This window comes from Neopelma chrysocephalum, unplaced genomic scaffold (genome assembly GCF_003984885.1).
Source record: "Neopelma chrysocephalum unplaced genomic scaffold, ASM398488v2 Primary Assembly neopelma1_25, whole genome shotgun sequence".
NCBI classification, from domain to species: domain Eukaryota; kingdom Metazoa; phylum Chordata; class Aves; order Passeriformes; family Pipridae; genus Neopelma; species Neopelma chrysocephalum.
In genome coordinates, this window is record NW_020897694.1 from 25,110,934 (window position 1) to 25,138,886 (window position 27,953).

Sequence of the window (27,953 nt, forward strand, 5' to 3'; positions counted from 1 at the left end):
AAATTACTAACTGTTGTATATGACTAATGCTGTGACAAATACCTGCAATAGTATTATGGGCTCAGTTGAGTAGCTGCTATCTATATGCACAGGTTTTATTGACAGGGACCATTTTGCTCTAAAGCATCTCCTGGAGTGTTCTTGGCCAGTTTGAACATCATATCCAGAGAAAGGCAACAGAACTGGTGAAGGAACTAGAGAGTAAGTCATATGAGGAGCAGCTGAGGGAGCTGGGGATCTGTAATGTAAAGAAGAGGAGGCTCAGGGGTGACCTTGTCGCTCCCTACATCTACCTGAAAGGAGGTTGTATCCAGGTGAGAAGTTGGCCTCTTCTCCCAGAGAACTAGTGACAGGACAAGAAGAAAGGGCCTTAAACTGTGCCCGGGGAGGTTTAGGTTGGACATCAGGAGGAATTTCTTCACTGAAAGTATGGTTAAGCATTGGAATGAGGTGCTCAGGGAGGTGTAACTGTCCCTGGAAGTGTTCAAGAAGTTACGGGACGTGGCACTTGGTGCTATGGTTTAGTTGACATGGTGGTGTTCAGTCAAAGGTTGGACTCAATGATGTTGGAGGTCTTTTCCAACCTCAATGATTCCATGATTCTGTCTTTCTGTAATGATGTGGTCTGCTCTATATGATGAACAGTATCCCCTGAATCAGGAAGTGTAGTGAGTTAAAGGAGGCAATACAGGAATGTCCTCAAACTAATTTTTGTATATTGAAAACTCACTTTTGAAGCTGAAACTACAAAGTTGAGAAGGACACAGTGACCTGCATCTGTTACTTGTGTTGCACCACATAAAGCTCAGTTGTGTATTTTTATTAAGGGTTTCTTATTCTGATAATGTAACCGAACTTGTCTATCTCTCATTAACCTTTCTAAGCCACCAGCATGCTTGTAGCAAGTGTGGGTAGAGTCCTTCCAGAATCTTCATTCGCGAAGCCTAGCCATGATGATTCTGATAAACAGACTCTCTTTCCCTCAAAGATATTTCCATGCTTTTTTATGAAGGACTTGATATATGTGAATAACAGATTATCTTTAACACTGAATATATTTAACACAGAGTTGATTTTTAAAGGAGGTGATCATGTGTATCAACACTGTTTTCAAACAAATTACGTTAATTTAATTTGTGAAGTACTTGGCATGAAACTGATGCTGGAAGACAACCTTTTCTGAACTGTTACCTAAATCACAGTAACAGAACACACTCACTACATTGACCCATTTTTCAGGGGTATGCTAAAAATTCCTGTGTTACCTCTGGGTTAGTGTGTGCGGGGTTGTTCTTTCTTTGTGCTTGACCGCTATCCCTTGTGCCAGCCTACACACATACATACTTACTCTGTGCGTAGGCACAGCAGTGTCCACCCACCCACCTACACACTTGCCTCTGCTTGAAATGTGAATAGCCCATAAACTTGGTGTGTGCCAGCTAGCTAGCAGTCTCATGAGGCTCTCTTCCTGCTTTTTTTCCCTCAAAGACTTTGAACAGGCCTAAACTGCAGCAGACGAGCCCTGTTTCATGGTGTACTTTGGCCTGTGGCCGTCAGTGCTTGCGTTATAAATTCTCTGGCAATCACTCCTTGGGTGCTGGGGACTCCTAAAAGGGCAGCTGAAGTGGCTCCAGTCAATTCTTATCCCCCTTTCCATTGTACCAGGAGGGCTTTTTGCATCTTAACATTAGTACTGATGCTGATCCCAACCTTGAAGAAATAATTCATACACTGCTGTATGGATCTGAGTAACTGTGAAGATAAAGGGCATGTCTTGACATCATGGGTGTCCTCTGTGGCCTTATGGGCTGGTAGTGTAAGCTTCAACGCTTGGTATGTTCCATCATTCCCAGGACCTGTCATGTGTCATGATCCTTGCTTAGAAACTAGAGATAGTAGCCATTGCAGAGGAGAGGTTAAGTTTCTTCTCTGTCAAGTCAAGTCAAAGAGCAAGGTGATGCCTCTGCTAATAGGGGAATGGTGGATGCAATTGCATCTCTGTCCAATGCCTGCTGTGTCACTGGCAGCAGCCAAAAGAATGGTTGAGTATGATGTACCTGGTTCTCCCTTGGGAATTCAGTACTTTACAAAGTTTCTTTAGCCTGCCTTCAGAATATGTGAAGGCTCTAAATCTGTTCAAGCTGTCTTGTGACAGGTATTCTTGGACTGATTTTCTAAGCAAAAAATATAGTCTTCAGGACTGGGTATATATGCTACTATCCAGAAGTGATTATGTGCCATCAAAACTCATCCTAAGGTGTTACGAGACCTTGTCTGAGTAGTAGTCCTGAGTGCCAAAAAAACCTGGTAAAAGACCCAGCAGCTAAAAATGAAGACGTTTGCCGAACACCATCTCCATGCACATTAATATGCAAATCATTAAGACACTTGAAAGCTGTCTTTTGACTAGTTGCATATATTTGTATGTCTGTGTGTATAGTAATTTGAGTACACAGCTTCTACCTGCTTGAGAGAAAAAAATCTCATTTATTGAATTTAGAAAGACGGCAAAAGTTGCAAAACAAAAGGAACAAAACGAAAAGGAAAAATTACAACACGTGTTGGGTGTCCTAGGCATGCAGGATTCCCAGGAACACACCCTTCAATTCAAAAGTCCCGCTTTTTAAACATTCTTCAGGTTCAACCCCGTTTACGTCATAGAAGAGGCGTTCCTCTCTTTCTGGTTGGCTGTGTTGTGCTGGGAGGTGGAGTGTCCAGCAGCACGGCAGCTTCCAGGACCAGCCATGTGGTATAAGGGGTTTCCTTACCAATATTCATTTATAGTTCCCTATTCCTGTTTGCATGTTTCCCTGACACCGGTTCCAGGCTGAATCTGGCGTCTTACAACTCCGCGATACGCCCTATAGGTTAGTAAAGAAAAACTCTTATGTTAGTGATTTGCTAAATTCATTTGCTTGTAATAAAATCGATTCTTTATTTCTCACACTGCTGATCAAATATTGGAGTATGCTCAGTCTGTGAACAGTTAAATGGTTATGTAGATATGCTCATACACAACACTGACTTGAGTATGTTAAGAATACATACAGAAGTCTCTATTGCATAGCTGTGAGAAGACCAAATACTGCTTAAAAATAAAATACTCTTATCTGTCCCAGGAATTTGTTAAATTCTACCTTCCCTAAATGTCAGAGGAAATACTGGTTGTTGCCATTGTTGCAATATTAAAGGAAATTACTTTCTGTATATTTTTCTGGAGGTTTATTTCTGAAGGTATTCTGTAAAAATAACTGGAGTTTCTCAGCTATTGCTATGGAACTCAACAGTTAACCTACAGATCTTAAGACAGTGAACAGTCTATATTCCTAAACAGCTTCACTGTATGGCTTAATTTTTTAGCATATTTTCAATACATTTTTCTTCATAGCAATGACGATTTTGTTCTTTCTTCTACTCTTGGGTGCCATGCAGGGAGTCTGAGATACTATTCAAATTCTATTCCTCTTGTTTTTGTATTAGAGAGAAACTATTAACTTAACCTCTTCAAAAAATATGGAAATAATATCTGTTACAGATATTGTTCTGCTCTGTAGGCAGATTTTGGTTCATGTTCTTGAAAGAATTGTTTTGATTCAGAAGTTGTTCTTGATGAAAAGCTTTATTTAAAATAGCAATATCTATATCTCCCCAAAAGATAATTCAGAACTCTTTTCAGTTTTTCTCTCATCTTGTAAGACATGTATTATGTTAACTTTAACTTTTCACAGTTCAAACTTTGGTTAACCTGTTATGGCAGACTGCAAAGCAACCACTTTGTCTCCACTTTAGTAACATTCCCCCTCCTGCCCCAAGGGAAACTTTGAATATTCTGTTTCTGTGGAACGAATTCTCTTTCTATTTGATGAAAAATAAGAATAATATAAATTACTGTTTTGTTTTATTCTTTTTCTCCCCCTCAAGAAACCTTAATAAGGATCTTGTTTTTATTGTTCTTGCACAGAAATATATGAAAGTGTTGCCACTGTTGCCAGGTTATCAGCATACAGTGATAAATGAAATTCAGAGCTTGGGAAGGAGGGTATAGTAAGATTAAGTGCAAACAAAAAAAATTCATGTCATTTGGGATACATAATACAATCATATCTTGCTGCCCCTTGCTACCCTCTTCTCTTTGCCTCTAGGTACCTTTACTCTATTGGACTTTCATTTAACTGCCTTACTTTGTTAATGTAAAATATATGAAGATTCTAAAGTATTGCATTCCATGGTATTATGTCTATGCTGCATATGTTAGGAAAAAGGTGCAAATTTGGGACACTGCACTTATATTACTACTTTGATTCTTCCCCACCTACGCTAAAGTTAAGGCCAAAGAAATATAGTTGAAGTGTTGCTTTGCATATTAAGAGCTGAGGTTAGTTTTTTGATGGCTTCTGAAGTTGATCACACAGCTCAGTTATGTAATAGGAACTCATTATAAAGACTTACGTGTAATATACAGATTTTTATGGAAATCTGGGATGATATAAATAATCACCAGTAGTCTGTCTTCTGAATTAGTCACATATGAAAGCCAAGTTTCTTTGTGTCTTTGTTGGGCACAAACCTTTTTTTGTCTTATTCTGAATATGGTGAATGTAGTTTTGAAGGTTAGAACAAAATTAAAGGATCTTGCATTGCCAAAGTGTCTGAAGATGGTCCATACCCCAATGCTTTCTACTTGAAATATGCCAGTAAAATATACAAATGATTGCACTGACTTAATCTAAAGTCTCCTGTTGGCAATAGGATAGTGACTTTTTGTTGTTGCTGGACAAAGATCCCAGAATACTCTCCTAGCCTCTTGTGGTTGGGGGGTTTTTTGTTGGGTGTTGTTTTGTGTTGTTTTTTTTTTAAATAGCTTGCAGAAGTTTTAGTCCAAAAAACCCACATCCAGTTGTTTTTTAAACATATGAAACTTCTCTGTTGCAAGTACTTGAGCAAGAATAAAAAATAGCGAGGAGTGCCCTCTATGAATTTGACACATATTAGCTTCATTTCCTTGGTTACTAAATTGGAAGGTGCACTGAACAGTTGTTCTGTCTCCATTTTCATGCTATTCATTATCTTATAAATTACTGTCATATCTCAGTTACCTCATCTTCTGGACTGAGGAGTCCGGGTGTTGTAATGGTTCCCCAGATTAATCTGTTCCATGTGTTTCAAGGTGCTTGCTGTCCTTCTCAGTAACTTTCCCATTTACATCTTTTTTGTGATAAGAGGAATCAGAAGTGCCCAGAGTATTGCAAATGTGGTTGTTCCATGGATTTATACCAGAGCATGATGTTCTCTGCTCTTGCTGCTGGATCGTTAGATTGTCCATTGATAGCAGAGTACAGTACAGTGGATCTGAGCAGATTCCCACAAATACTGCTAGGCAATGTGTTTCCAGAGTAGCTACTGCCCTTGTCTTTTCTTTGGTTTTGTGGCCTTCATAAAGTTATCTATCCAAGCACCTAGTTACTCTTACACTGTAGCAGTCTTGTGTCTTTAAGAGTTTTTTGTGAAGGACACTGAAAGATGCTTTTTTTGTTAATAGTGCCTGATGGGATTTGCTTTTCTTTCATGTGGAACCTGCTTTTAAGATTTGTCCATCATGATTGTTAAGTCTTTCACAATATGTCCTGTTTGTCTGTGTAGTCAGAAATACTGTTTTGCAGAATAGTTCCTCCTATGGGTACATTCACATCAATGTAAAAGGTTAGAGGAATGGTCTTTGCTATCAAAAGTATGTTTTACATTAGTGTAATCACATTTGTGTAGCTTGTATCACTGGAGATGATTTCTGACAGTAGCATATAAACAGTGAAATGACAAGTCTTCAGTGAAGTTCTGACGGTCACTGAAGAAAAAGGATCTTTAATATCATAAATGCTAAAGCTCAGTTGTCTTTGGATTTATGCCCTTCACTTTCCAAGGAGGTCTTCTTCCTCTTCAATCTGAGTTTCTTTTCTAGCATCCCTGTTTGATGTCATTTGGTATGGCTTCTCTAAGCCATGCACACAAGACCCCGTCATCCCACCCAAAAATTTTGTAGGTTGGACAGGAAAGATCATTTAGTTCAACCCCTTTCCTCAAGCAGGGCTGTCTAGATTGGGTTGTCCAGTAAAGTTTTGAATGTATACAATGTTTATATACTCAAATATACATACACACATGATATATACTTAAATGCACACACATGCAGGCTGAGTGTTTTTATTTCAATTATTGTGTCAAAACTCTTTTGCCTTCACCTATGAGCATTATGTAGGTGTTTCTTTCGTAGAGATTGTAGTTTTTGTAGAATTCACAGGAACTTAATTATCTTTGAGTGTCCAAACTCTTTATCAAATTTAGTTGAAATTTGCCAACAAGTTTAGAATTTAAATGTGACAAGTTAACAGATGAGGGACTGCCTAAGCCTCATTTCCTTGGAGGCTTAGACAGTCCAGGTTAAAAATATCTCTATTTTTGGGTTCTTTTAGCATTGCCAGACTAATGTAGCATGAAGCTGCTCAACTGTGCTGGGAAATTAAGGATTGGAGTCTGCTGTTTAATGTGTATTGTATGAGTGGTGCCATTCCTTTCCAGTGATGAAAGCAGTGTATGTAAAGACTGTCCTGGAAATTGTTAAAATAAACCTTTATTAAGTGATAATGATAATATTAACAGACAGTATATTTTCTAAATCTTGTTGCTGATGCAGGAATTCTTTTCCACTGTCAAAGAAGTCTCTGTATGTAGATTAAACACGTTGGGCTCCTTTGTCACTTGTGAACCTTATTTTTCTGTTTTAGCCCTGTAAGAGCTCAGTGAAGTCAGTGAGAGTGTTTCCTATCAGATTCAATTTCCTGAGAGCCCATCTATTACATCTCAGAGGAGAACATAAGAGGTAGAAGTAACTTCCTAGCAAGTACATCAACGTCAGCTCAATAGAACAGCAACTCCACAAGGGTTTGTGTCTTAAACAGTAAATGAAGTTGTTAGGTACAGCAAGAAGATTAATGTTGTGACTACTAATCATCTTGTCCTTAGCTTCTCTTAACTCTTAATTAAAAAAGCCTCAAACCTTCCTGTAATTAAGGCAGCTTTAAAGAAAACTTTGTAAATCCAGGGATTTCGTGAGGTGTCTGGGTATGTTTAAGCAAAAAGTGGCAATCTGTGAAATAGTACAAATAGCAGTTGTGGTAGACTGTGTCATGAAAGGAAAACTTTTCCGGAGGATTAGAAATACTTTTATATGTACAGCAAATAATAGCATAGTGTGCATATAAAGTGTCATTCCAATGATTGACAGCTTCTGAAAATTCTTTCATGATTGAAAAACATGGTTTAAGCTTTGGTTCCTGAACACTGCTTGGGTGGGGGAGGATGTTCTCCTCATCTTAAAAGTGAAACAGGAGGAGCAGCTCTGCAGTGGGTAATGTCACTGAACATGTGTCCAGGCTAAAACTTCTGGTAAGAAAACCCTGTGTTGCCTGCTGTGGTGAGCTGTTAGATTGCTTTCTGTGAGTGAACTTCACATGACTTTCATAGCATTTATTAACTTTGAAACATTTTTCAACATGACTAGCTATGAAAGATGACTGTTTATGGGGGAAAAAAACAAGTAGTAAAGGCAGTTAGATGTGTATCTGCCAGAAATGTACAGTACAAGAGAAGCTGCATTTAAAAATTCCTGATTTCAGAAGTGTGTTTACTGTTGGACTCAAAGGCAGACTATGAAGTGCTGTATTGCCATGTTTGGAGAGGTACAGGTCTGTTACAGTACTGCACCTTTTTGTTTCTCCTCTCTCACATTTTTGTCTTTCTCTTCTTCCCCTTCCTCATACCCTGCTGCCCATGCCAGGTGAGTACAAGTGGGATGAGATATTAAATTGGTAATTTGAAATGTATGTAATTACAGGAATGCAGCATGGATGGAATTAGGTGATAAACTTGTTTCTGCTTTGTAACAATATTTTAAACTAGTGATGGCCAATTAGAGATAGTATTCGACAACTAATGGGAAAAACAAATGAGATGCGTAATAATTGCATGGTGGTTTAAGTTGTGCCTTGAATTAAGTTAAAAAAAGGTATTTCAGGTACCAGACAGAGTCTAGGTATTGCTCAGTGGAATAGGTAAGTCTGTGTTAAGTTTTCACACCCAGAAGTCTCCTAGCAGCAAAGGCTTCTTGAAATCTACCTTTAGTATCTCTACTTTATTCTTCATTGTGCAGGTGGTTTGGATATGTTCATCCTGGAAGAAACACTGCTCTTACTGAACGAAAAATGAGAATTGAGTAGAACAAATTCACACTTGGATTACATGAGTTTTATCCACAAGGACATTTCATCCTGGTTTTCAGACATGGTGAAGTAGAGGTCAAAGGCTTGCTCTCTATCTGTCAGCTGACTTGTCAAATGCATCTTCCTCTTCCTAAAATAATTTCTGAAGCTATTGGCCAATTGTCAGATTGGAAAATAAAATAAGGTTCCCAAAGGTGCTAGATTTCCTATTCTGTGATTGCTGAAACTAGGAATTGAAACAGTACTTTCTCCCTGTTGAGAGGGGAGCCTCTCCCTATCTCTAACCTCTCCTCTCCTCTATCTTGTTTGGTATAGTGTCAGCCAGCTGGCTGGTCATCATACAACTGCTAGACCCCTTATAGCATCTGTCAGACTATGCTGTTCAGTGGGGGATGTCATAGGCTTCCTGACAAGTGTGCTTACATTCTAAATGGATGGCTTGTAATGTGAATTGGGTAGAAAACGTGTTTTCTGATAGAACACATCTTTTCCTGTAATATGCAACAGTGCAGTTATTTCAGGTAAGATTTTTTAAGAGGACTGATGGTGTACTTAAAGCACAGGACGCTGAATAGATGTCTTTTAATTAGTTACATATATATAAAAAATAATGTTCCATTGCTAATACAGAATATATTAGCTGTTCTGTAACATAAACAATAAAGTCTGTTAGAAGTGAGGCAAATGCTTTCTGTGGAGGATTATTTAGAGGAAAAATACTATCCCAAAAGCAATTGATTAACTCTTCATAATTTTACATCCTTTAATATGTTACATTTTGACTGTTCAGCACTGAAGATGGATTCTGTTACTATGTCCCCAAATACCTTTTTTTTTTTTCTTTTTGAACTAAAGCGATATCCCACAGCATGTTTCTGTAGGTAGCAAACCCTACAAAAGCAACACCCTGCGTCATGTTTTGTAGATTTGCTTTGGAATTTTTTTTTTCTTATTACATTTTCAGGTTTTTCAGAGATTCTGCAACCTGCTTTTTCCTCTTTGCATTTCTGAGGCAATGTTGTTCTGTTCCAGATTTTGTTAATAAAATAGGTTCACAGTTACACACATAGCAGGACAAGGAATTGTATTTCATCACATCAGAAAACATTGATATGATATTCAATAGATACAAAATTAAGAGGGTAAAATAAACATTAGGGTATTGAATTAGAATATCAACTCTCATCCTTTCGATTCCTTACTGGGGTGATTTGCTTGCCTCTCTTTGCTTAGGGGACAGCAATAGCAATGGGCTTCACAGCTGTTGTCAACAATTATTAAAATAATTGAAATTTTATCAGCTTACTTCAATAATGGATGTAGTTCTGCTTTATCTTTGTGAATGATTATTGTACATTATGCTGAAAAAGAATTGTTTGAGATCCTAGAATTATCTGCTACCGCCTTTTAAAGTGCATGACAGAATCTGTGAAGATGTTCTGTTTATTCTTGCAAACATGATATTACTGTTACTCTTTGTGTTTGTTTTTTTTTTGCCAAAGCAATTGGATTATCTATGGTGCTTGAAGTATTTTTGTTATATTTCATATCTTTTCTCATAGGGCATGTATGTAATGTTAAGATATATTCAGTGGGTATCTTTAACTCATTTAACAAAGTTTGACTTAAACCTTAATAAAAATTTGTCTTCAGATTAAGTATTACATGTCATATATAATATGCTTTAATTTGCATTTAGCAATTACAGCTCTGCCTAGAAAGAGAAGGTTGATTTGATTAATCACACTTAAAGATGGTTACAGTAAATGAAAAATGAAAATGGTTTGACTTGGTTTCTGACATAATTGCTTCATTTGGATTGGCGTCACCTTCCACCATTTGTTGAGAAAGGGGGACTGATTTAATGTAAAAGAATTGTGAAAGTGATTAACCAATGCTGAGATTGATAACATTTAAATAAAGCTTTATATGAAGATTGGTGGAAAGAGGAGAAAAAACTCACTTTACCACTACTGTAGTGCATGCTTTTTTAAATCTTAATCCCTGAGTTACTACTGTAATCTTGCAATAAGCTTCTCCCTATTATTATGCACTGTGAACATAAGAAAAATAAAATAAATGATGTTGGGAAGAAGAGGAAAGGGGAAAGTAATTTTTTGCTTAAATAATTTTAACATTTTAGAACAGCTGTTTTGTATTGATCTGTAACAATTTCTTTCTTCTTAATGGTTCCTGAATAAAATTAGATTTGTCCAACTGTGGCATTTGTGGGACAGAGTCCTAGTCTGAAGTCTTTCTTCCCTTTAGAGCTCTTTGGCAACATCTGTCCCCTCAGCTTCTGTGTTCTTTTCTTCCCTTGGCACTTGAAAATTCCTTGATGCTCACAGCTGTACACTTAACCTCTTGCCTGCCAAGTGAGAGTGCTCTTTTCTGGTACTAACCAAGTAACACTGCTAATTGTGTTGAAATATTGTCTCCTAATTTCATCTTGGCTTTAAAAGATAGTAGCATTCTGTTTTGGAATTAATAAAAGAATTGCACTCCAAATGTCTGTAAGTTTCTCAGATGTTTTGATTATGTAGACTCTTCTGTATCCTTGTTTACAAAAAGAGATCCTTCTTATGCTTGTATGTCAGCTTGTTTTGCTGTTTAAACCCAAATTCTTCGTCATTGCTGTATGTATTCCCACAATTGAAGAGCACTGGTCTTGCACTGCAGGCAGGCAGCTTTGGAATGAACCCTTTGATCATGACCTACCAGTAAAAACCAATTTGGCAGAGTCCTGGCTTCCCAGGTACGCAAAATCCACACTGCAAGTACTTTTGAGTTATCCATCTTGCTACTTATGCTTCCTTCTTAGTAATAAAAACTTTTTAGTTTTAGCCTTAATACGAACTTTCTGAACTGTATTGCATTTTGTATGTCCCCTGTATGTTGTGAACAACATCTGGTATCTTTTCTCTGTTTCCCAACTTTTCTTATTTCAATAGTAATTTTCATGTGTAGGGAGTATCAGTGCCAGAGTCACTCTCTTGTATTAACTTTTGGAACAGCTGCAGAGTCAGCTGGTGATTGCAGAGTTGGATATGAATACATCCTGGGAGCTGCTTTTAAGGCCAGTGCCTTGTGGCCTTAGGGTCAGCTGAACTTCTATTGCTTTGGGGGAGAAATTCCTGATATTATTCTATTTCAGACTGTTACTTTGTAGGGAAGAGATTGAATCCTGGGTGGGTGTTTTTTTTCTTGTTCCTGTCATGAGATCACCCTTTGTTTCCAAATCATCAAATTCGGCTGCCCAGCAAAGGAAATTTCACACTTTGTGGCCCCTGCTTAACCACCCATGGCCTTTGTCAGGCAAGCTGTCAACTTTGGATGACAGATAGGAAAGTATGTGAACCCATTAAACATGCTCTTTTTTGGTTTGGGCATGAGTGTGTTAATATGCTGTGTGCTGCCCTTTATGGCATAATCATGGCAGGTATTCACTAAAAACTGCAGCAGATCTAACGATGATGGTCTCCCTCATCTACGTGTGCATTCACAAAGTGGACATTCTTCTCATCTGTATCAAAGCAAGACAGATTTTGCTGGAAGCTGTAGCTGTATGGCACAGTCCTATCTTGTATATTTTTGTTGAGACTAATTAAGTATTAATAATAGAGGCATTTCAATGTGGCTACCACAAAACCCAAAACTAGAAGTCAAGATGCTGCTCCTAATTTTACTCTCGAGCTCCAGCATTTATAGCCTTGACAAAGATGTAGTGAACTTGAGAGGGGGGACAAGATTAAAAAAGAATCTCTGGCAATAGAAATTCCTTCTCATGAAGGGAGAAAGAGATATAGGCCACAGGACACTTGTTTCAGTTTTACCACTTTGACATCATTAGTACCCGTGGTCCAATAGATCTTTCTCAACGTGCTTGACCTTGCAGACACAAGGTCTGAGTGCTTCTAAAGAGGAAATTTTGCCATCCAATGGATGTATTGCCAACTTCATTTTCACTGAAAAAGTGATTGATTTATGTCCTGTCTCTGCAAAAGATTTAAATTGTTCATTATTGGATAGTTTAGGCATGCTGTATATCTTTCAAATCTTGTCAACCAGTATTTTGGGGTAAGACTGAAGTGGTGGAGTATAACAATATCTCAGTTCTTAGTAATAACTAGGAGCTTTGTAGTGCATGACAGTTGTCAGCAGAGACAGTGATATATGGTATACATTGTTAACAAATGTGGTTTCTGGATATCTGTGATGGTTTACCTTGCTCCTCCAAAAAATCTGTGCATGGGTATCTTTTAGAATGTGGGAGGAGACTTGTCTCCTGAGTGTTGGAAGAAAGCCCCTTAGGTCCAGTTTGATGAAGTAGTTTGTAATAATGGCTTGTTTATTGAAAAAATAACACACCAAAACACCCAAACCCCGCCTCCCAAAATGAACTCCAACAACCAAATAACAAAAATACCTACCAAACCAAACCCAAATAATAATTAAAAAACCAAAACAAACAACCACAAACAGGTTTTACAAAAGTGATTAGCCCAAAATGGTCATCACCTATGGCATACTACTGTTATTTAAAGAAAAAAATGCTAGTAGTTGGTCAAACTTATGAAAACAAAAGATCTGAACAAGAGGTGTGGGACCAGAACACAAATAGAATATAGAGTGGGACATGCAAAGAAGAAAGGCAATATCAATGTACTGGAGTTGGCTTCGAACAAAAAAGATCACGTGTGGTCACATTTCTGTGATTGTGCAGTTGTGTGTGAAGGGATATGAAACATGAACAACAGTAAACAAGTAAACAAAGACTTCTGTACAGTTTTTTAGCTTTTATGACCACTTCTTGTATCTATTCTGAAGAGTGGGTAGTCTGTTGTCAGAACTGTTGTGTGGAGTGTGCTGCCAGCGGCAGAGTAGAGATGTTGATTAGAAGGTTCTAATTGGTTACTGTCAATTATAGGTGTTGTATAAGACAGTGAGAATAGATGGTATGTTTGCTTCTGGCATTTCAGTGTCTTTGTGAAAAAAACCAAAAAGGCACTATAAAGAAGAGCTATTAGTTAAGAATTTGCAACAGCATATAGCACAAAGAGAAAATGTTTTATTATACTATGAAGAATTATAAGTTTTAGATTCATGCCTGAGGTGTTTGTGGCTGTGATGGGGCTATCATAAGAAAGTGGAACCACCGCCACCCTCAGGTGTTTTTAAAGAGGTTGTTAGTTTTCTTTCATAAGTTTTCATCTCTTTATTTGCATTATTCTCTCTGCTGCTTTGTAAATGCTGAAGAATTAAGTAGAAACTTCAAAAGTTAATTGCAATATCCTTTGTCCTATTGATATGCTGCTTTATTTTCCAGATACAATCTAAAGAAATGTATAATGGAATTATATTAATCACTGAATTGAAAATAAGGTGAAGTTTTGATATACCAGTCAAATTCAATTTTAGGTAGCTTTCACATTTGGTTAGAATGACTGGGCTAGATAATTAAGTTTATAAGTAGAATAAATAGAGGTGTAATTAATGTTAAATGTGAAGGCCATGTCAGTCGGCAATAAAATGCCATGTCTAACTTCCTTGAAAAGATTATCTTGCAGTGCCTTTGAAATTTAAATGTTACTTGCAATGTCATATTAGTCAGTTTGTGCTGGGAGGTTTGCAGCTCCTGGAACAATTATAGTATGCTCTGTTCCTCACATTATAACTTTGTGAACAAGGCACATCAGAAGTTACTCTTAGACATCATCAGTAGCATAAACTGCTGCTCAGACTCAATACTGAAGTCTTCAGCCTTTGTATTTTGCCTGGCTTTTTTAGTTCCCTTTAATTAGTTTACATTGAAATGGTGCATGAAAAGAATATCATACAGATTCTGGGAGGCAGTTGTAAGTACAAGTGTCTGTAGTTGGTTATTGAAAAAGATAAATAGTAGTTGTGGTAAAAATTGGTCTTTTGTCAAGCGTATTTTAATTTAAAAACTTTGTAGCCTTACTGTATTCCTGAATAATCAATAATCATCTCATGGGAACCTGATTTAGTAGGAATTTCATACTAAGATACTTCAGTTTTATATTTTGGTGAAATGAACAAACCTAAATGTTTTGAAACATTTGGAACATGGGAAACACTGGGATTTTTTTCCTACTATTGATGTCATTTTTACTATTGTGAATTTATCTCTAAACTACTTAAAGAGAAATGCATCATCCTTATTTATACTTATTGTTACATAAAGATGTGAGCTAATTAATTCCTACCTAGTTACTAGGTGATTATTTAAAAGGATGCCCCTAGTTAGCTTGCTATAGGAATTATGTGCTTGCTTGTATAATAAAAATGAAAAAAAATACCAGTGTTAGCAGTGAAAAGTGTTGAACCTGTAAATATTCTTGCAAGCAAACACTACCTGTTTATCCTTGCCAAAGTGACTGATGGGTAACAGATATCAATCCCTCAAAAAAAAGTTTCCATCTCAACTGAATTTAAACAAGTTATTTGCACTTGTAAGTGGTAGAACACGCATGTGGGTCTGAAAATGTTTGAGGGGTGAGGGGAGGTTTTCACTTAAAATTATTGAAATTTGGATTCTATCCATGAATAACTCGAACATCTAAATTCAACCTACAGCCCTGTATAATGACCCTATATTTTGTCATTCCTGATTCGAATAATACACAGAAGGTAACCTACTGTACTGAAGTCTTTCAACTATCTAGATCCTGCTGTTTTCATTGACATAAAGGTCTCAGGTATGTCACAAGTTTCAACACACATGTGAACAAAATAGTTTGCAGTAAAATAGACTTCCTTGATATTTAAGAAATCCTGTGGAAATTCCCTCCTTACTCACTCCTCCCCCACAAGAATCAGCAAGTAACATAGGGGTGCTAATAAAAAGGGACACAGCTTTGTAAATTGGGTAATAGAATATGTTAGAATGTGAAAACTGTTAATTTTTATCAACAGAAACCTGGAGACTGAACATCTTAACGACTGTGGGGGACAAAAATAAAGAGCTAGTTCACCCTTATGCTTTGAATATAGGTTACCCAGCTGTCCCATTTACTTAATTGCATGTATTTGTTGGCCCTTCTTTGTAGTCAGATATTTTGAAAAATAGTTTACACATTGCTAAACAGGAACTATATGAAATATCTGCTTTTGGGTTGAGCAAACTTACTATGTTAATCTTGGCTTAATTTAATTTGCTCTAATGTTAGTGGTGAATTTTTAAATGGTTCATTTGGTGCTTAATTATTGTTTAAGGGGTTTAGTGTACTTTCAGAACATTCATATTGTTGTCAAGTGCAAAACCCTTTCATCTGGGTACATTTCTTGCCTTTCCACTATATAGGAGATGAGAAACAGTAGGAGGGGAATCCTGGTGATTTGATTGCTCAGAGACAATAAAGGTTTCTTCAAAAAGGCTTTTAATGTCATGATACATTTTATTTCCTGTGATGTAGTGTGAGAGGCATAGTCACTGTTCATGAATGCCTCAAGCTGTGGTATTTTACTGACCTCTTGGGAGGCTGTAGGAGATGCTGAACCAATGTCAAAGAAGGAGCTCAGAGGAGGTCACATGTTCACGCAAAACTCACAAGTTTTTTGATAATTTGCATTTATCTGTTTATAACGAGAATATATGCATTTTTTTTTATGGAAAAGCTTTCCAGTTCTAAACAAGTTCAGTGGGTTTTAGGCAGCCTAGTTTATGAAATCCTTATTTACTTGTAGAGCAGATACTGTGCCGAAGGTGGTACGCTGCCCATGTTACAATGGTAAAAGCATGTAAAGTAATGTATTAACGTGGTAAAATACTGTGGAGAGTGATACACATGTAGAATTATACAGTTGATCTGAAATCACATTTGCCACGCTTCTTTGAGAGCCTCACCTTCAATGTTCCCATTGTTTTGAACATAAATTACTCAAGGGGTTCAAATAGTTGTTGTGGGGGAGAAAGGGAATGAATGGCTCATCATCAGTAAATCCTTTTTGGCCTATACTTACAAATATTAACGTTTCACAATTTTATTTACTTTTTAAACATTTAGTATATAGGAGCCTAAGACAGTGTAAATTGTTATGAGTTGTACTAAGACTTAGAGAGGTGGGGGACATAAATAATTGACTAAAAAATTTGTACAGCTGCATCTGCAAAAATGATTCTGATAATTCCTTTATCCTATCTTAAGCCAACATGTCTGTTCTTCTGTCCCCCATCTTCTGTCCTTACTCAGGGTCATCTAGTGTATCAGAGTGATACACGTGGTAAAATTGAAATACCATCTCCACAGTGAACCTCAGAACATTTTATACTTGTTTGTATCTAGGAGAACTATCAGTTCATTTGGTGGCTCTCAGTTGGAAATGCAATGCCTCCAGGTGTAAATAGTAAGGTCATGGTGGGGAGTTGCCTCTTGTTGAGTGAAGATGAGATTTGAATGCAAACAGTAGGAGATAAGTTTGTATTTTCTACTGAAATTACCTTCAGGTTACGCTGTGACAGGACTACAAATTGAAAAGCAGCAGACCTGTCCAGCAATGCACTGCTGCAATATGAGGGTAGCATACCTCATTAGTAAGACTTGTTCCTGAGTGGTAGTGGAATGAATTCAGCTCTCACTGTGTTTCGTGGTGTGTTTTAAGTCACATCTGTGTAATATGCTTCAGTCTTGTGACCTGACTGAGAGCATTAGCACTCACAGTTATCACACTAGGAGCAGCTACATTACAGCTCCAGCACACCCAGCTGGGAGTCATCACTGGAAGTTCTTATCACTAGCTTATTTATACCTCCCAGGTAAGTAAGTCCTCAGCACTATTTCCAGTGTTGCCTTTCTGTTGATGCCTCCTTTTTCTTTTCTTCTGAAAACATGGCTAAAATCTCTTTTGTTTGGAAAAGAAACGAAAGCAAAACCTGCCTCTTCAACACTTTTTTTTTTAAACTTGGTATGCTACTAGTTCCTATCTGGAAGATTAATATATCTGTATTTATTTTCTTAAGATGGCCCTTGCAATTAATTCAGAGATCCTTACTGTTTTCAGTGAGAAATAGTTATCTTTTTCAATTTAGATCAGGTATGGCCAGTAGGCAGTATTTACTCTTCATTCTTCTTACTTCAGGATCTCATAAGTTTTCTGATGTAAAAAAGTCACTTGTATGTCTCTTGTATAATCAGTTGTGCATCTCTTGTATGATTTTATGTAACCACTATTAAAAAAAAATAATTAGCCTATTTTCCCCCCTCAGTAACTTAGAGTTTGGAATGAGTAATATTTCAAACTGTATATAAGTTTTTTGACTTAATTCTAGTGGATGTTGCTGGTGTATAGTCTTCTAAAAATCAGTAGGCAAAGCTAGTAATCACAATACTCGGTAAGGGACATTTCAATTTCTTTATCCCTCCCTATCCACCTCTCCAGAACCTTCTTGCTTCATCATTCAAAGCTGAGTCAACACTAATAGTTGCTTTAGTATTCTAATATTTTGTCTTGAAAATACTTCTTCAGTAAGATTCTTTAGGCAGACACATGCCTGGTTGGGCAAAATGTCAACTGTTGTCAGCCAGTGACCCACTTAAGCTTGTTTCAGTGGATAACCATACGTGGGTACATGTTATTCCTGTCTTATGGAGGTGTAATCCCAGATGTGAGAGGGGAAATCAGAACAGGAACTTTTGGTTAATTTCTTCTTTTTATTTGTGCTTTTCTCATAGTTTTTTCCCCTGTAAACCTGTCAAGAATGCTAAGCTTCTGGCTGTTGTTTGAGCTGACCTTCTCTACATCTCTTAAATACTGCTGCAGGCTCCTACATGCTTGGTCTTCACTGGTTCATCTCACGTAACTAATGCAACAGATTGCATCCACAGTTCATAGTGTTTAAATACCAAAATGTTGGTTAATTTAGTTTCTTTTTATTAGATTAGGAAAGAGAATCTCCTCCAATTTTATCCTGATGAAATTATAGACCATTATTATTTCAGCTGTGGTAAATCTCTGCATCTGAGCAATTTTTTCCCTTTGTGAAAATTAGAATAAGTGATGGATACACAAATCAGCAGTGCTGGATCTTCAAATGTCCCACAGTGACTGTTTCTTCTCACTTCAAATTTGATGGCAGTGGAGTATGTACACATTAAGATTTTTGAGCTTTTGGGAATTCAAGAAGATACAGGTCAGTATGTTGCTGTTTTTGCTAGTCTTCTGCATACTTGAGTAGAAACTATAATTATTAAAATACTCAAATTCTTGGAGTATTGTTAGCAGGTGCATTATTGCTGCTGCAAGTCACGTTTATCTCTGCTGTTGTACTGTTAAAGTCAATTCTGTTGTTATGGGGAGTTGGTCTCTAGAGCATTCCTGAGACCTAAATGTATTCCAGGCTTTAGGGTTGAAGTTTTTTTTCTGCAATGACAAAGAAAAAACTACTGACAGTTTTATTTTCTAGTCTGTGCCCCTTCTAGTTATTCCTGACTACTTGTTTGCTCCTTTCTGTGTCCTCTGTCCTTTCTGAAGCAGCAGTGCAAAAAAATTGGAGAACGGAGAGATTTTGAGCAAAGTGGTTTCATGTTGATTCATTACACTCGAATGAGAATGAAATGGGGGGAGGACAAGAGGGATCAACTCTCCTGCTTTCGAGACTCCAACTACTTTTAACTTCTGTCTGTGTGCCACCACTATATGCTGTGTAGATGTATGTTGATAGCTAGTTAGGAATAAATCTTCATAACACCTCTTGCACAATTTCAATATGCCTGTAATGGATATCAGTGAATTGTTCCTTGTGTCTTTCTCATAAAAGATAGTTTTACTTACCATCACCCTATTTTCTCTGTACGTACCATACAGGCAACGTCCTTTTGTGATGTCTCTATTTAGGAACTGGGCTCATAGGTGAATCTGTTCTTGGTTGACTCTCTCTCTAATTATCTAGAGAGAAATAATGAAGACATGTTTAATGTTTGATTTCATAGTCTCCCCTGAACTGTATAATATAATTTATCAGGGACAGTACCCTACATGCATGCCTCAAATTACCAACACCAGGGTCAGCTCAAACAGTCTTTATCCCGTGAGGTTTAGTTTGTAAGCTAATGATGCTAAAGGTGTAAGCTGACGTATGAGATGTGTGCCTGAGCTTTTGGTCAGTCCTGAAGGTGAGTGGAGGCAAACAGGTAATATTGAACAGTGGTTCTGTTCAAGGGAGGCCTTGCTGGAGCTAGTAGATCTGGGGATTGCCATCGCCAGCAGTGGCATCAGGATAGTCTCATGGGGTCTCATTGAGAAGCTGGAGCCAGTGTCTGTATTCAAAACCTGTGAGCGTCCAGAAGAGCTCAGAAACATACCAGCATTTAGCTATTTGTCACTGTGGAAGTTCAGGATGGCAAACACAGCTCCATCTAGGTTGGCTGTGCTCTACTCCACAGGCAGGGCAGGCTACCATTTGCTGATACGATAGAAATCAGTCCAGCCGAAAGCCTGAATTGGCTGTGGTGTGGATATGTGTAATCAAGCAGAATTTGAATTACAGGAAGCAATGGAGCCACAGTGGTGTCAGCAGATTCAGGTGCTGAACATCAGCCTGGGGTCACATCTGGATTGGCTGCTCAGTCTTCAGACCTGTGAATACCCCCTGAGATAGATTAACGTTACGTCAATTGGCTTAATAAGCTCATTCCACCTAGTTGCTGTGTAGATGTAAACCCCCTTACCTACCAAACATTACATACCAATTACATGCCAAAAATGGTATGCAATTAGCCCGGATCATGATGACTTGAAGAAAAATTACACCCCTTCTTTTCCCCATATATGCTTCATTCTTCTGGTTTTGGTGCTTCCTCCCCCACCCCCCAGCCCCTTTTCTAAAGTACTTGTTGTAAGATAAAATGTAAGATAAAATGCTGTAGAACAAAAGCACAAATATGCATTAATGTTTTTAAAACATAAAATGCTTTTAAAAATTGTCATTATGGTGATTATTCAAAAATATTATATGTAGGAGTGCTGACGAACCGAAGGACTACTTTACACTAACTCTAAATATGTTGAAATTCCACTAACCAAATGAGGGAAGGTATAAAAATGCAAATTCTCTTTGCACAGGTAATTGTAACATAATCAAGATGTGAAAATAGTGTTATTGATTATCTGGTAAGGGAAAGCAGCTTTTACTGCAGCATTTCCCTGATAACTCCTACTGGTTTGTGTTATTTTCTTTTCTTTTTAGAGTGTTGGTTCCATATTCCTCTTACAGTGTGAAAACAGTGTCTATGAAAGGATGTAGTAATCAGACTGACTGTAACCTGGATGAGACTGGATTCCTTGAGAGTGGGAGGCATGCCCACTCCTGATAGATCAGAATGGAGATAAATAACATAGAAAAGATTTTGTGTAAAAATTAAAGAAGGGCCTAAGTGACATTATTTATTTTTACGTAGGCTTCAATGGTGCATCTCTGTTCATGACAATGCATTCATTTAGAAAACCGAGTAACAAATTTTGGTATATAAAGCTATTAAATTAATCTTTTGCCTTGGATAGCTATATTTAATGGGAATATTACTGAGTATCAGGTGTTTTCAAAAGCCCCTGTTGAGAAGACCAAAAAGGTCTTAAGTCTAGCTCTCCTATCCTCATAGGAGGAAGCAGCAGCAGGTGTTGGCAGAGGATATTCCATGGGAAGAAGTAGGTGCTGGTTAAAGGCCTGTTGCTTTATGCAACTGGCTGAAGATAAGACACAACAAAGTGTTTTGTTTTAAGTTTCTGTGTATACTTATGGTGTGTTTTATTTATGGGATATTATGGAGAGCTGAGTAAGCTGGAGCAGAGGGATTTTAGTTTTGACTGCCTTGAGAAACAAAGAAGAAAGAAGTTGAGCATTGCCCTTACTACTGTACCAATCATAGGTAACCCATGGAACCACTTACATCTTCATTTAATTATGTCATAAGTGTCACTTGTATTTCTTGTGTGCCTTAAAGTAGTTTACTTTAGGGTTTTAAAGCTCATTAACTTTCCTTAGTGTATATTTTTACCACCTGTTTAAATTACAAGCTTTCTACCTTAGAGGTACTGCTCTCAAGCAGCAAGTTTGCCTTTTCAATGTAGAGTTTGACTGACTTTTCTGTTCTATACTTTTCTCAATCTACATGTGGCTTCCTGGTTCCTTATTTCAGAGACAAAATCATGATTTCTCTTCTGAGTGTCAGTGGGAGACATGAACATTTACTTAATGTATGAGAATATACTGAAACAGGGAGAAGGGCCTTGGGTATGTTGCTTCATTAGGCCTTAATGTGTTATTAGGCTACTTTCACAACCTATAAGTGCACTATTCTGTGACATTAGTAGTCTGTAGTTGTGATATCAAAACACATGACATTTCCACTATTCATCATGGCTAGGCTTCGCGAACGAAGATTTGGGAAGGGCTCTACCCACGTTTGTTGCAAGTGTGTTGGTGGCTAAAAAGGCCAATACGAGATAGGCATGTCCGATTGCAAAAGGCTCAGCAGAAAGACTCCTTAGATGGTATATTCTGCAAGGCTCAATTCTTTCTGCATTGTCTTTTCTCTTCGAGAGTGATCCTGTGTCCTTTCTCAAAAGCATCAGCAGTGTTATAGATGGTGTGTCTCCAGACCTCCCGATTGGAGGCCAGAGTAGACCAGTTATGGTGATCAATATGGCCAAGGCTGAGATGTTGTTTCAGGGAGTCCTTGTATCTTCTCTTCAGGGCTCCTCTCTTGCGGCAACCAGTGGCAAGTTCACCATTACAGCAGCAATAAAAGACCTGTCAGACAGTTGGAAGTTGGCACAATTTCTACAAGTACTGCTCTTCCTGGAATAAACACTGGAGACTATTAAACATTGCTGATGCTTCAACACCATTATGGGGAATAATACAAAGAGAGCTTCAACAGTGGTGTTACCTGCCATCAGAATGACAGGACTGGATAAAATATGGTTATCTACAAGGAGGTACAAAGGCAGAACTGGCTTTTAGGGATAGGTAAGGTAGTTGTCCAAAATGGACATATGGACAAAATGACCATGATTTTGCTGCCTATATTGCTTGGGAAGAAGCCTTGGTCAGTTGGCTTGCTGTAGCTCCCATAGAGGGAAGGGTAGGCTGGGGGATGCAGTTTTGTTTCTGCAAGGAAGCATAATTGTTACTCAGGGAGTTGCTCACCCTTGGCTCTGCAGAGAAATTAGCAATCATCATGTGGGGCCAGTAGGGAGAGGAAGGGGTTCAGGTTTATGTTGATTTCAATTTAGGATATCACTTCAACAAGACCAGTAATAAAGCCATGATATTAATATGTAATTTTTGGACCTATTTATGTAACAGTTTACTGCCTTTGGTATGGCAGGCCTGTGTAATTGGCTTTCAGAAAAATATGTTGACAAATGTAATTTTTCCTATATCGAGTAGAGGGTGCTATAACAACAGAAGGATCTTTACCTGGAAGAAAACAAAAACTAGAATAATTATAATCAGATAGAATATTGCTTTGGACCCCCCCATTTTTTCAAAAGCCTATATTATTTAAAAAAAAATAGTCTGGATTAAAAATTTCAAGTAGATCTAATTTTTGTATTGTAGTAAGACTGAAAACTTGGAGCAACAAGAAGTTTGTCTACCTTTACATTGTGCAGGTAATGCTGACAGCACTTCACACGTTATGTCAGCAAACATGGTCCATTAGAGCTGGTTCATTGGTCCGATGCATGAGTGGGCTGGTACCGGCAGAGCCTGGTTTCATCAAACACCTTCAGCTGGCATTTCCACTGACATGAACATGCTTGGATTCTTCTGAGGTGGTGTCTCACCAAAGAATCAGATGCACCATTTTGGTTGTTAAAGCCTTACTGTCCATACCAAGTTCAGAGACTGCATGAAAATACCTCTAATTTTGTTATCTATCCAGTAATTTAGATATTTATCCATGAACATACCATTCTAGTCCAAGGAGATAAAATTACTAGTGAATTCGCTGATCAGTCATAGGTGTCTGTCACAGGAGAGCCAAATTGCTCCTTTAGAGTTCTCTGACTGTAGCAATTAGATCTCGGCTGAGTAGAAGAGCAGTGCAGATCCTTATGTTTAAATATCTCTGTCTGGAGCTGAATCACACTTAGTCTGGTACAGGGAGTTAGATGATTTATAAAGGAAGAATATTTCTACTCTGCTCAAACTTCTAAAGTATTCATTTTAAATGAAATCAGTATTTGTTCTGCTCATTCATTCTCGCTTTTTAACCAACTTCCTTTTACTGATCAGTCTGAAATACATGTCATGGTGGGAAAGAAAAGGCTTTTGGCAGAGCTTTAAAAGGAAACAAGAAACAAAGGAACAAGAAATAAGGAACAAGGCAAAAAGGAAACAAGAAAATTCTGAACAAAACCCAGAATGCAAGCACTGGGCCAAGCAGGTTGTGGTCACAACCAAGAGCTAGTTGAAGTATCTAGCTGGCACTGGCTGCCCATGTTCTTGAAAGTGAAGAGAAAGCCACCTTCAGTGTTGAATATGAAAAGAAAAAAATTCTGAAGCTGATGGACTCAACTGATGTACCCATTCTGAGCACCCTGTTTTTTTAACTTCCTGTGCTAAAATGTGTGTCAAAGCATAGAGAAGGAGGGCTTTTTCTCCAGCACTTGGGATTGATTTTCATTGATATTTTGGTGCTTTTGGTCTCCCCTCTGGCCCTATGAGTGTCTCTATTTGTTTTTCAGAGGAACAGTATCCACACAGTCCTCCACTTTGATTTTGTGTCCTCCAATACCCTGTAAAAGCGATTGATAGTTCAGCCCCATATGTTTGTGCCTTCTTTGCTTAAGTATAGATCACCTTTTTTAAATAGGAAAAGTTAGATTTTTTTTTTCTTCTGTGCTATGCACAAAGCACAAGCTCTTAGGCTTTATTGTGAAATTAACTCTCGAATTCCTTGCCAGATGTAGTCCTTAGTGTTCAAAGAAGCTTTGGCCAAGAGTACAAACTGTTCATATCTGTTTTATCCAAATACAACTAAAACCTTTTACTGTTTTCTTTAATCATCTTATCCTTTGATCAGTGGCACAAGAAGTTGTGAAAATTTCTATGTGTCCAGGTGTTCTGTGCTTAGATTGTGAGGCAACAAGGGATATTAAGCATTTAAAACTTGGAGTGAGCATCAAACCAAACCCTTGAGAGTCTGTCTTCCTCCCTAAACATCTGCAATGTGCGATTTCTATTGTCTTTTAGAGTACAATGAAGAGAAAGGGAAAACAGATATTTAGCATTTCAGGTATACAAAGATGATTTGTTTCATGTGGATCACAGTGTAAGATTTTGAGATGGATGACGTACTTTCTGATGCAAGATCCTCTGCTGCCTTAAGTTTTCATAGCTTCATTGATGTTGATGGAAGCAGAGCAACGTAGACCTACGGAATGTTTGCCTGGATTTGGTTTGTAAATTTGCCAGAGATACCAAGGAGAGATTGTGCAAAAGAAAGTTCTGTTTTGCACATTTTTACTTAAGTCTGTATTTGTCTGTGCATATTGGGATCCAGCTGCCCCGGCGACAGGACTAAACAGTTGTTTGGAGCGTGTCTTATGGAGATTATGGGTACTGGTGGGGTAGTAGAAAACAGCCCATGAGAGAGACCGCTGTGTGCCCAGGTTTTGCCCATTTTGGAGTGGGCTTTTCTGAGCAGGTCCTGGAAACAACTGAAGCCACTCAAAGAAAGTTGAGCAGTATGTGTAGATGATTTCATGAATGGAAGCATGGGCTGAAGGCGACTCAGTGGTAGACAAAATGAAATTATAGGATCTGAACTAAACAGAAAGACCTAGGAATTCCCTTTATCTGTCTGTCTATCTATCTATCTAATCTCAGTATTGCTGTTTGAAAGGGAGAAAGAGAGAGATGAGGCCAGACAGATTACACAAAGCACTTGGAGCTTTGAGTAGTAAGCACTGTGTCAGATCACCATCAGTCTGAGACTTAGTGGCAGGGAGCATTAGTCCTATATCTCTGTTTTGGTAAAGGACAGGTTTATCTAAGGAGGTTTCAAATGCCTTCCGGAAAGTGTTACAGATATTTCTTCTGTCTCCTGATGAATGTACAAAGTTAATGACTCTTTCTGTAAGTTATAAAGTTTGTCATGACAACTGTGGCTTCTGTCACTCCAAAATCTGTGTCACAAGCTAGTTTCTTAGGTGTAAGGGCTTGTTTTATGATTCTTAGGATCTGCCTTCCAGCTCTAGAACAGCAACAACCCCACACCTTCATGACACCCAGTTCTAGGCTTTGCCTTCAGGTCATGTTATCCTGCTCTCAGGAAACAGATCGAGTGCTTTCAGTGTGGACCTTTCCTATTTCCAAGATCAACCTGATCTCCCTTGCAGATACTATAGGGGCTGTTCAGTGCTTGCAGAGACATGCTGTTCTCGCCTTCCCAGACTAACTGTGACAGCTTTTCTGTTGAGGAGCTTGTCCTTCAAGAATATTGACTGCGTTAAAGCTCAGGACACTCTGAAGCACATTACCGCAGTTTTCGATGGATTCAATTTTACATCAATTGACATAGTGGTGCAAGATCCCTTACTTTCTCTCTATGAATTTGAATTCTAGAGTGTAATGCATATTCAATATACTTCATTTTGGTACATCTTATAGACTTGCCAAATGTGTCAGCAGGTTGTCTTGGGAACTTTTCTCCTGGATCAAAATTAGGAAAGGAGTCTTTCTGGTCATTATCATCCTTACAAAGAGACTGAGATATTTTTGTCTCTTTTCCCTTGTCCTCTGCCCCCATATCACTGGGAGCAGTCTCTGTCTGTGTCCATCTTAAGTCCCTTCCTGATGTTGTGCCCAACTTTTGGATTTTTTTTGTCCTGAGTCACAAAATTCAGCTGTCTCTGCTTTCCCCCAAGCTTCTTTCTGTGGGCCTAGGGGCGTGGACATGCTTCTCACACATGCTGTGTGTGGAAGGCAGTCCTGCTTGCTCAGGACCAAGCCCTTCAGATCACCTTTCAGTGAATATGGAATAACTAAGAAACTGAATGTTTAGCAGTGTCCTTTCAGCAGATATTCAGTGAGAGAGCAGCCTTGTCCAAGACACTGTAGAACCAGCTAAGCTGGAGTTACCTCTGATAATGAGAGTATGCTTCATGGGAGGTCGGGGTGTATCAAAGACTTTATTAAAAAAGGACTGTATGTACAAAGCAGCTCTATCTCGTAATCCTAGCCATTTGTAATGGAAACTAGTTCCAGTCACCCTGTGAAGTGTGTTAGTGTACTGAGGAGTGTTGTTCCACTTGAATAAGTTTTCTTAGTCACTGTTTCACCAAAGGGCTTTGAAATTTGTATCCTAATCTGAGAGTTTGAATGTGTCATGCCTGAATTCACCTGTAGAGAAGATGTGCACACAAACAAGATGGCAAGGGACAGTAAACAATGGAAATTAAAGTTGATTCAGTACCCGTTTGAGGCTTACTGATAGTCCTGATAGCCCCCTGATGAGAGGGGATCAAGGGGAAAAATGACACCTTGCTTTTGCTATATTTGTAGAGCAAAAAAGAGCCTGATGCATACCTTCACATGTTATTGATACTGTAAAGACAAGCTTCCCTCTCAAGTGTCTGCAGTATCTTGACCACATACATAGAGAATGCTTCAAGATATATGGTGTGATGAGTATCTTCCTTTACTGTCCCCTCGTTTCATTGGCTGTGTAAGGGCTTACAAACTGCAGTTTGCTACACTTTTTAGTTAACTTACTCAGTGTTTTTGTTTTGAATTGAGACAACCTGCAATTCAGTCTGTAGATGGATGTGTATTTTACTGAAATGTAGTTATGCTGCTTATATATTCTACTCGTACAAAAAAATTAATGCAGGCATGAGTACAGCTTTAGAAAATAATCTTTGGGAATAAAATGCCTGAAGCATGATCCTATTGTGAGGATTTGTGCTGTATTGTGGTGCTCTGTCTAAAGCTATTATGACAGAATATCAAAAAAGGCAAACTCAGAATAAAGAAGTAGTTTTTAGGACATAAAGAATGTCATGAAAATTGGATTGACTTGTTGCATAGTATCACTGTAGACATGAAATAGGCACTGTGTTGTTTCCTAGACATTTTTTTAAAATGTGTTTTCTCATGCAGATGCACTTGGCAACAATGCAAAGGTTCTTCAGGTCTCCTTGATACAGAAATTGCTATGGCTGTGTCAAACTTCATTTTTTAACCTACCTTCACTGGAGTTGGTTTTGAAGGTGATACCTTGTTGTGTCTTAATCCTTCTCCATAGCAATTCTGTGGGCTATTATGGGCAAGGTAGTTACCTGTTTTTGTGCCATCTCTTGTACTCTGTCACCCTAATAGCTATCTTTCTGTATAGGGGAAAAAAGATGGAATGCAGATTAGATTTCTGTTATAACCCTTATCTAGACTGAGCCCTCTGTTTTATGCTAAGCAGTAAGAAGTTGTGCTGAATTTGAGATGTGTATTTGCCATTTGAACTTGTGAATCAGAAGTGAAATAACTCAACAGTTACAGTGAGTTATGTAGAATGCTGCTTATACAGACCCAGCTAAACAGTGCCTGTATTTATGAGCGTAATTTATAACCAAGAAAGTGTCACCAAAGAGAAGCAATCTGAATTGATGCTTGTTAAATGTTGTTTTCATTTCCCATTCTGCAACCCCTCTTGCTCC

The 27,953-nt window shown here is 38.1% G+C and overlaps 1 protein-coding gene and 1 long non-coding RNA gene across 2 annotated transcripts in view; both read left to right on the plus strand.

The window, feature by feature from the left end:
• The window catches only part of HS6ST3 (heparan sulfate 6-O-sulfotransferase 3), a 307,286-nt gene that overhangs the window by 66,575 nt on the left and 212,758 nt on the right, over window positions 1-27,953 (plus strand). The window lies entirely within an intron of this gene.
• Window positions 1,838-8,423, plus strand: LOC113963502. The gene is made up of 3 exons (XR_003532842.1): window positions 1,838-1,954; window positions 6,780-6,874; window positions 8,204-8,423. It is a non-coding gene; the product is annotated as an uncharacterized LOC113963502 (long non-coding RNA).